This window comes from Emydura macquarii, unplaced genomic scaffold (assembly GCF_026122565.2).
Source record: "Emydura macquarii macquarii isolate MOO-44397 ecotype Brisbane River unplaced genomic scaffold, CSIRO-AGI_Emac_v2 contig_374, whole genome shotgun sequence".
Classification (NCBI taxonomy): domain Eukaryota; kingdom Metazoa; phylum Chordata; order Testudines; family Chelidae; genus Emydura; species Emydura macquarii.
The window spans coordinates 6915474-6924809 of NW_027130511.1; positions in this window are offsets into that span (position 1 = coordinate 6915474).

Below are 9336 nucleotides of genomic sequence, written 5' to 3' on the forward strand. Positions count from 1 at the left end.
GATGGTTTGCTCAGGTACTAGCTTTAACTCCCAAATGGATATGATGTAGCCCTAACCAGAGCACATTGCAGTAGTCCAGTCTTGAGATGACAAAGGTGTTATGTTTCACAGCATACAAAGAAATTATATAAAAAAACCCATGAAATACTTTAGCTGGAAGATTGCAACATAACCCGACTTTATTTCTTAGAATTCAGAGTGATACAACAGAGAGATGAAGCAGGCTTCTCCCTAAACCAGAGATGCATGACCCCACTTTACTTTAGACTTGTTGTCTTGAAACTGCTGATAAGCCAGCTCAGACATTTCTTTACAGAACCACTTGCCTGCAAGCAGGACCGGGAAAACCCCATAGCATTTAAAGTGATAGATCACAATTTTGTCACAGGTTCCAATACACCACGAAAGGCAGGAACCCCGGTAGCAAAGGCCACGTCGAAAAGGAAAGGTTATAGCGGAGAAGCCATTGTTTCAGCTGAAGAGCCACAGATTGAACAGGCCACAGAGGCTGAATTCCCCTCTTTTCCCTCCGAGCACACTGACAGGACGAGGGGACATTTGTCTGAGTAGCATCTTCAGACTCCAGCGCTATCAATCCAGTATGACATTCATATACAGCAAATGTAAATACATTAATATTTTTGGAAGACCGATGGGCTGCTTTTCATTTTAATCATGCAGAAGAACGGAGCCAGACAAAAGTGCTCAGGGTCATAGTATATTCATGGACATGCCCTGTGTTCAGCAGAGCCCTGTACAAAGTAACATGAGCGGCCCCACCCAAAAGAGACAATGCCAACCTCTTTAACCACATCTCACATGCCCACAATCACTTGTTGAACTGTAGCAACCTCTCCACTCATTCAGATATAAGAATGGACCATAAAAAGCCAGGATGGGGGGGCCTCATCGACAGTGGGGGGTCACAGAGACTTGCAAAAGTAGAAATAAGTGACCTAGTCATGAGTTGACAACGGGACCCCCAAGAGCACAGGCCGTCTCTAAGTTCTAGGCCATTGTCACCTGAGTTTGAAGAGGAGTTCAGTCTCCATGGCCTATTTGATCCATGGCAACTTGCCAATTCCCTTAATTCAACTGTCTGCACAAAACAATTACACCAAAATATGAAGGTGAGAAAAACACCCTGTGAGCAAACAGTATGAGCCCCAAAGGGAGCCTGAGGGTCCTATGAATTCTTCACATCTGGGCCCCCAATCAGATTTTGGGGGCCTTGTGTATTTAAACTTAAAGAAGTAAGTTGCTTGCCCATTTCCTTGTAGGAATCACCTAGAAAATGTAAATGGATCATTGGGGAAGAAAGTTGGTCACAGTGATTTTGGGGTTTTTTTTTTTGAGTCACAAGTCAGTCATGTCCCTGTCTCCCTAGGACCTCAGGGCCGGATTTTGCAATCCTATTGTCACAGGTCAATCAATGACCAGTGAGACCCCACACTAATTTGTAGCACTGAGATGCCAGTCATGGTATTAAGGCCACCACAGGCTCCCTCCCAGCTCCTCGGCTAAACAGAAAGTGTGGCCTCTGGCCACAAAAGGGGGATGAGAGGGAGTGCAATAGTATGAAAGACAAGATGGTCCAGTGGAATAAGTACATCATTCTAATTCCAGCTCTGACACTTACTTCATCTGTGACCTTGGCCATGTCACATATAGTTAAATTTTCAGAAGTGGCCACAGATTCTGGCTTCCTTAGTTTTTGGGTGCCCTACGTGAGCCATTGCTATGCACTCACAGCTTCAATTGCCTTCAAATGGGAAAATATCAGGCCCAAGGTTTCCAAACCAGGCATCAAAATAAGTGGACACTTTTGAAAACTTTGGCCTTAACCTCTCTGCCTCATGTGGATGATTCTTAATTAGAGACCTCACATGGGTTTGTGAGTGTTAATCAGTTAACTTTTGTAAAGCACTATACAAGGGCTAATTATTATTGGAGAGACTGAAAGACAGATGGGAAGAATGACTGGAATCTGAGGAGAACAAGAGGGAAAGAAAGATGAGAATGTGAGGGACAGAACTGGAGGAGAGAGGCAAGGGGTGGGAGAATGTAACATAGGAGAAAGCAAGCAGGTGAATGAGAAAGGAGAGGAGAGGAAAGGGGTTGCTGCTGTTCAAAGAAAGGAGAGAACTTCAAAAAGACAAAGCAAAAGGAGAGAAGACAGAATGTAAATATTACAGTGATGGGTGCTACATAAAACCAGTTAGCTAGACAGACAGATAAAGGAAATGGCCTGGAGATGGATAGAATGGTGCATGGAAAAAGGGAATAAAAAAAGTGTTGCTGGGTGATCCGCAAGCAAATACACACAACTTTCAGGCTAGTGAATTAAAGTGATCTGTGCTTCTTTATTTTATTGTACTTCCTTGGTCAACATCATGTACCTAATCTCTCAGCCTGCCTATTTATAGTGCATCTATCACTGTGGTATCTCGGCATTCTCTCTCTGAGTTTAAGGGAAAGGGACATGAGGGTCATTTCTAGCCTTTATGTTATAATATTATCACTGATTACTCTGAATTCTATAAGAAATAACTGGAGAAAAAGAGAAGAAATAATTAAAACTCACCAAACTATACAGAAATCCTTTGGTGGATGGAGCTCAACAGACCCCAGGCTCAATTGCTTATTAGGAAAATCCTCCCTTGAATTTTTTTATGTACAGACCCCAGCACAAACAGCTGGCCTGCACTCTCCTTGCAATAGAGGAGATAGGGGGTAATCAGAAGATTCCCCTCACCCATTACTTAAGTTTGGGGCCCCCCCCCAATAATTCTCTCACTGAGTCTCCCCACATTTATCAGGCTGCTTCTGTGCACAGTGGCATGATCTAGATGCAAAGGAATTGGTTATGTAGAATTTTTTTAAGAAACAAAATGGAGGGGGAATGCCAAAAAAAAAAAAAAAAAAAAAAAGTTCACAGGCCAACTCCTAAATGCTATGATCATCTCCAGGTACATCTGTGTGTCCTAGAGAGCAAAAACATGGAGAAGGACTCTGAACTTACAAGAAACAGAGAGAGTGCAGTTCTCAGAATCTCTCCCCTAGGCTTCAACCCTGTGAAGAAAGAAAGAAAGAAAGAAAGAAAGAAGGGGAATTAGGCAGAGTAAGAGAGAGAGACAGAGAACATGTGAATTAAAGAGAGAGACAGACAGACAAGCAAACAGAGAGATAGGGAGTAAATGAAAAAATAAGAGCGAATTTCAGAATAGGAAAGGAAGCTACAAAGAAAGGGGAATGAGAGCGAACTAGACAGAGAAAGATGGAGATTCAGGAGGGGGAGGGGAACATGGTGGGGAGTGAAGGGGGCAAAGTCCGAGGCACGTGGTTAGTGGGTTCAGAACAATTTCCATTCTCTACAGCGTTTTCTGTTTAAAAAAATAAAAAAGGAATGATGGAGCAAGGGAGAGAGTCAGACAAGTTTAATGATGTGTGTTCAAAGCTCAGATTGGAAAAATGACAGAGAAAAGCAGCCTGTTTCGGCTCTAATAAATTGTTCTTTGCTGTAAGAGACGCCTGTCGCAGCATTAATACAGGCCCCTAATACACGGGTCAGGGTTAAGTAATTTTCTCCGGCAACTTAAGCGAATAATGAAGCTGGCAGCGGCTGGTGGCGCAGTGGGAGAGATGGCCCAGGCCGCCGGCACTTTGTCTTCATTTATTATGCCAGCTCTCATGATTTGGGTACCGGCTGCGGCGACGGGAAGCCTCCACCGAGGAGATATCGCTTCATTTCGGCGAAGTAATGAAAGCCAGGATGGGGGGAGGATAAACCAATTTGCTGGCTGACACGGGAAGGAGTGATTTGCGGACCTGAGAGAGGGAGGGGGTCGTCCGAGCAAGAGGAAGCACAAGGCTAAACCAAGGGAGGTGCTCAAGGCCCTTCCGGGAATAATGTCACTGAGCGTGTGTGAGAGGAGGGCAAAAGACCAGGACTGGGGGGGAGGAGGGGGCAAGGAAGAAAATAGCAGAAACAAGGGTCTAAATGGGAGGGAAGGAGAGGAAGAGTGGAGACAAGGGCTAGTGAGGGGAGCTGAGACTGGGGGAGATGTGGGGGAATAGCAGAGAACAGGGCCAGAAAAGGAGGGAGTGGGTGGTGGAGGCGGAGCAGTGACTGAGGGAGTAATGGGGGAATAAGAGAATATGGGCAGATGGGGGTAAAGGGGCAAAAGCAGAGACTAGAGATACAGGAGAGAGATTAACACCAGTCCCAGACTGGGATAAAAAGGCGAAAGTGGAGATCATAGATGAATGAAGAAAGCAGACAATTGTGATATAGGTCTCTGAGAGTCATGGGGAAGAGGGTTCCTTATGACCTCCTTGTTTGAATCAAGGAGGAAGGCATGGAAGAGCCACTGTTGGAGTTACATTTAATCTAATCTAGATTAATTTGGAATTTAATCTAGAGTTCATTCCTGACACTTCCTGACACCTATTTTTCTGCTTCAGAAAATTGTCAGTCACAACCACTGGACAGCTGTATGATCACATGCCTCATGGGAGAATAGTGAAGGCATCTGCTGAAGTAGTGATCTCTACTTCCCTGCATTGAAGTATGAGGGTGGAAACAGGTATTCAGAAACCACCATGATGGGCATAGTTTACAAACTTGAACAGAAGAGAAAGATCATATGGTCTCTTGGGTGAATTGTACATGACCCTGAAAATCATGCAATTCATGGTGATGTGATGTTCACAGATAAAGTCTCTTTAGTTTATAGGCCTCCCTGATGACATGAGTTTTGAGAAGGAGCTTAGAGGAGGGGAAGGTAGAGATATGACTGACAGTCCGGAAGGGGATACTAGGCAGAGGCCTGTTTGGAACTCCCTTCCTGACTCTGTCTGCCATGCCTCCATCTCCGAATCCCTCTCAAAAATCTCTTCTCTAAGGAGGCTTATCAAAAACATGATCAATTAACCCTCACATCACCACAAACTCTGTAACTCTCATGATGACAAGACACTATGAGCTTCTTTTCACCTCATTCTCCCACAAAGTCCCTCCCATGTGTTGTCATCTTCTCCTGTTTTCATTCTAAGTGAGATGTTATGCTCTTTGGGGTTGGGGATACCATCTTTATTTGTTCTCTAAAATACCATGCCTTCTATAAAGAAATAAATACTATTAATAAATTATCTACGAAATAAATAAATATCCATAATGTCGGGATGCCTCCATCACTAGGATCATGCTCCCATTTCCTTCTCTCCCCTCTCCAACCAGCAAAAAGAAGACTGGGAGTAAACCCTTGTGGAGTCAAGGATGGGAATCTTACACTCTCCCTCCCCTCCCCCGCCAGCCTCCCCCGATGCGGGTTAAGTATTTCCAATAAGGACCAAGCGTTGCAGGCTTAACACTGCAGTCTCTGGAGGAGCAGGCCAATTTCACACTAATCTTCCCCATGAAGGGAGAGAGCATCGGAAGCATGAATTACATCAAAGAGAAGTTAATGCTGAGAAGCAGACGACAAAAAAGAGCTGCTTTCAGTTTCAAATGAATACACACAGCTGGATTAAGAGATCAGGCTGCTCAATGCCTGTATCACCAGCTTTGGTACCCAGGACTTAGCCAGCAGGGAGAGTTCTGATCTAGGGGCTCCTTTAAAAGGGAAGGAGGGTCTTTATGAATAACTGCAGGAATTTGGGAGGGGGTTGGTCTTTCAGTCTGACATTTACTGACCTCCTCTAATAAATTAACAAGACAACCCCGGGAAGTAAGATGGTATATGGTAGGATGGGAGGGGCTCATGCAGCCTACCTAGAACCCAATGCCTTCTTTAGGCCAGTGAGATTAGTGGTTAACCTCACACTGAATTTCTGATAAGTAACAAGGAAGAGCATGGAGCTACTCAGTTCTCTGCTTCAGAATTTTGATCTGGGGCACTTCCGCTGTGCTGAGAATAATTCTGCAGGGTTTAAGACCTGAGCAGTCCTCTCCCTCACTCCCCAGCTCCAGGAAGATATCCAGGAACCTTTGGGTTCTCTGGCTAAGGAAGCTGAGCTCCCTGTAATATAAAACGTGAACTCAGAGGAAGAGAAAAGCACAGGATGATTGTGGTAACGTCTGTGTCCCAGAGAGACCTGGCTCCGTTGTCCCATTTTAAGTGGTGTCGAAGTGAGTTCCATTGCTTCCCTGCTGGGAAGTTGACAGGTGTAAATCCCAGGATGAATAAAGGCACGGAGCCCTATAAAGCTGGTGTCTCTCCAAGCATCTCCGCTCTGATTGACTTGTCGGCTCTCTGAGGCTGACTCTATCAGCTCCTCGCTGCCTCCAATTCCAGGTGTGATTTAGTTTGGAGATGAGAGGTGACAGTTAACATTGGTACTCGTCAGTGTAGATCAGACGCAGTCACGCTGTCTTCTCCTCGCTTGCTTTCTCCCCCTCCCTCCAAATCCCCCCACTCCTCTCTTATCTCCCACTTCTGTCTGTTGCTCTCATGCTCCCTGCCTATTTTGATCCTATCCCTCTCTTTTTACCACGTCTCATCATCTCCCATCCCCAATCTCCATTGCCTGTGTTTAGTAAATCCACACCCCCCTTACATCCTTAAGTAGTATATTGCTAACCATTTCCGCCAGCTAGCCTCTCCCCTTGAAAGCCTTATCTTCTAGCGCTGAGCAGATAGTTCTTAGCAAATGCTCTATTTGCTGGATTTCACCTGTTTATCTTCTCACAAGCTGTTCATGAGCAGCTTAGAATTTTTTTGAATTAGTTTGTTATTTGGAATTCACCAAAAAGCTTCAAAGAATGAATCTGGGCCTGGAGATTGTCCAAGAGAAGTTTGTTGCGAGCATCAGATATCTGAAATTTAAACTGAGTTGGCTAGTTTTGATTGGTCGTGCATAGGTGACATGGTATAGTGTCTGTGGCCTCTTAGGATGAATATCTCCTACCTAGAAGAATGTTTCTGGTGTAAATGCTCATGTTTACAAGTTTAAGATTCCCTTTTAGTGAAGCCTGACACTTACTTAAAATTCATTATGTCGGCAAACATTCCTGCCAGTAGCTGCTTAGCTAGAATATTTATGGGAAAGGAATTCAGGGGAAAAGAATTAAACTTCTTATTGGAATTAATATTTGCAGAAAATGCTTTGGAGTATTCACCCAGCTCTCTTTCCTCCACTCAGGTGACTTTCTCTTCATCTCACTCTTGATCACCTATTTTCTATCCATTTTCTGTTTCTCTCTCTCCTGTCTCCACTAGTTGGCGCTTCTTTTCTGAAGAAACAGGCAGAGAAATGTGATTCTCTCTCCCCCCCCCCCTCCAGCTTCTCTCAGGTTTATTACAGTTTTATAGAGTCCCACAAAGCAAGCACTTGACATTGTCTCTTTAGCATCTGTGCTCATGGCGATTGCTCTTTGGCACTGAATCACATTGCCCAAAAGCTGAAGCATTATTGGGACACAAAATTACAGTTTCTGGTGCCTTAGATTCCAGGCCAAAGCCAAAGAGTGCATGGCTCATGGGGGAAGGTACCATCAGGGCCTAAGGGGGCAATTGCCCAGGGGCCAGGCAATTTAAAAGGGCCTGGGCCTCTTCCGCCCGCAGCCCTGCCCACACTCCACTCAGGCTCCAGGCCCTGCCTGGCCCGCTTCTCGCTGCATTGCTCCTCTCCCTCCCCCCTTCCCTCCCCCCCCCCCGCTCGGCCTTGTGTCCCTCCTCTTCTCCCCCGCTCGCCCCTCCGCCACTGCTCGTCCTGTTGCTACCTACAATACAGAAGCCTACCTACAATAATGGAAATAGAAAACAAGAAATTCAAAAATTCACATTTAAGGGCTGGAAACCAGGAGAGTACAAACTGAGCCCATTGAGACTGACTGACTTGTAGGTTTTTACAGGGTGCCACAGATGAGTTTGACAGAAAGAAAAAGACTGCCTGGGTCACCCTCTGGAAGCCTCTGAAAGGCTCCTCCCTGCACCATTCCTACCAATGCTTCTCTACTCTCCATCTGAATCTCAGCAGCACTGGGGACCTGACCACATTCCAGGACACAAACCATTCTTATTGCAAAGGCATTTTCCCTAATTTCATCTTTACCTTTCCCTCCCTTAGCACCATGCTCCTCATCTGTCCATCACCAAAGACTAACTCCTCTCCTTTATCTATATGGTTCCCAAACAGGTACTTCTAGACTATAATCCTGTCCTGCCCAGGACTTCTCTTTTCTAGACCAGAGATATATTTCGCTCCCTCAGCCTCACTTCACACACTTTTTCTTCAGTCCTTGCTCCTGTCCAGGTATGCCATTGTTTTTACTCATAGCAACAGAGATTCTGTACTCAAAGACCTGAGCACAAAGTTTATTATATCATATAAACTGTATTCATAAGAGGTGAAACTGTCTCCTCCCTATCTGCAGAAGGCAAAAAAGCCTTTTCAAGGCAGAGGCATAAGTGAGACCTCCTGCGTCTCCAAAAGGAACATCTTGGAGATAAATATTAGAGAAGCCCTTACTAATGATTCATGTACAGAGAGAGTGTCAGAAGGACTCAAACACAACCCTTTCACTCTTTGATACACTGCCCTTCCTGGGGACCCAAAGATGCAGACCACCTAGCTCATCTAAGAGACAGAACTGTTCTACCCAAGCGGCTCTGTGCACAAGATTCTAGTGTATACAGATACCGTGAGCAGGACAACACATTGCAGAGCCTGGGGAGGCCCCAGCCACGGGTCAGCCTGCAAACCCCCTGTGCAGCACCCAATTTTCTCATTTTTAAACATTTTAATTTCTCTTTTCTAAACAGTGGTCCTGTCAAGTGTTCAAGTGCAACAGATGAAACCTCTCCACGCCTGCACCCGTGTTCAGAGAGGTTGGTGGCCAGCGGTCTAAGTCAAGGTCTGCCCAACACTTTAAATGTGGACACTGCATTTCAGAAGCCTGTCAAAATAGAGCTATGCCTCCTGTCTGCATCTGATGGCAAGTGCTGTCAAGAAACCGAGATTCCAGGGAATCCCTAGTGCCCACTCTCTCCATCCTGCCCTATGGAGTCTTCAGGAGTCTTGGGAGAGGGGTTACACTCAGATCTCTCCCACAAGCTTGCATATGAAAGCCACCATGCCCTCTGCTATTTCCTTATGTCCATCTGCTGCCCCCCCCCAGCTTCCTTCCACACTTCAGCCCATGTGTTGATCCATGAAAACCCCCAGCAGTATGTCACAGGAGTGATAATTACATTCCACACTCCCATCATGCCGGCTGCTGCTGACCTCTCACCCCTCCTCTCTTTTAATCACCCCCCAGCATCACTCATTCTGACAGAGCAGCAGCACAAGCCATGTGACCTGTCAGGCTGGGGACATGACTTATAGGACCCG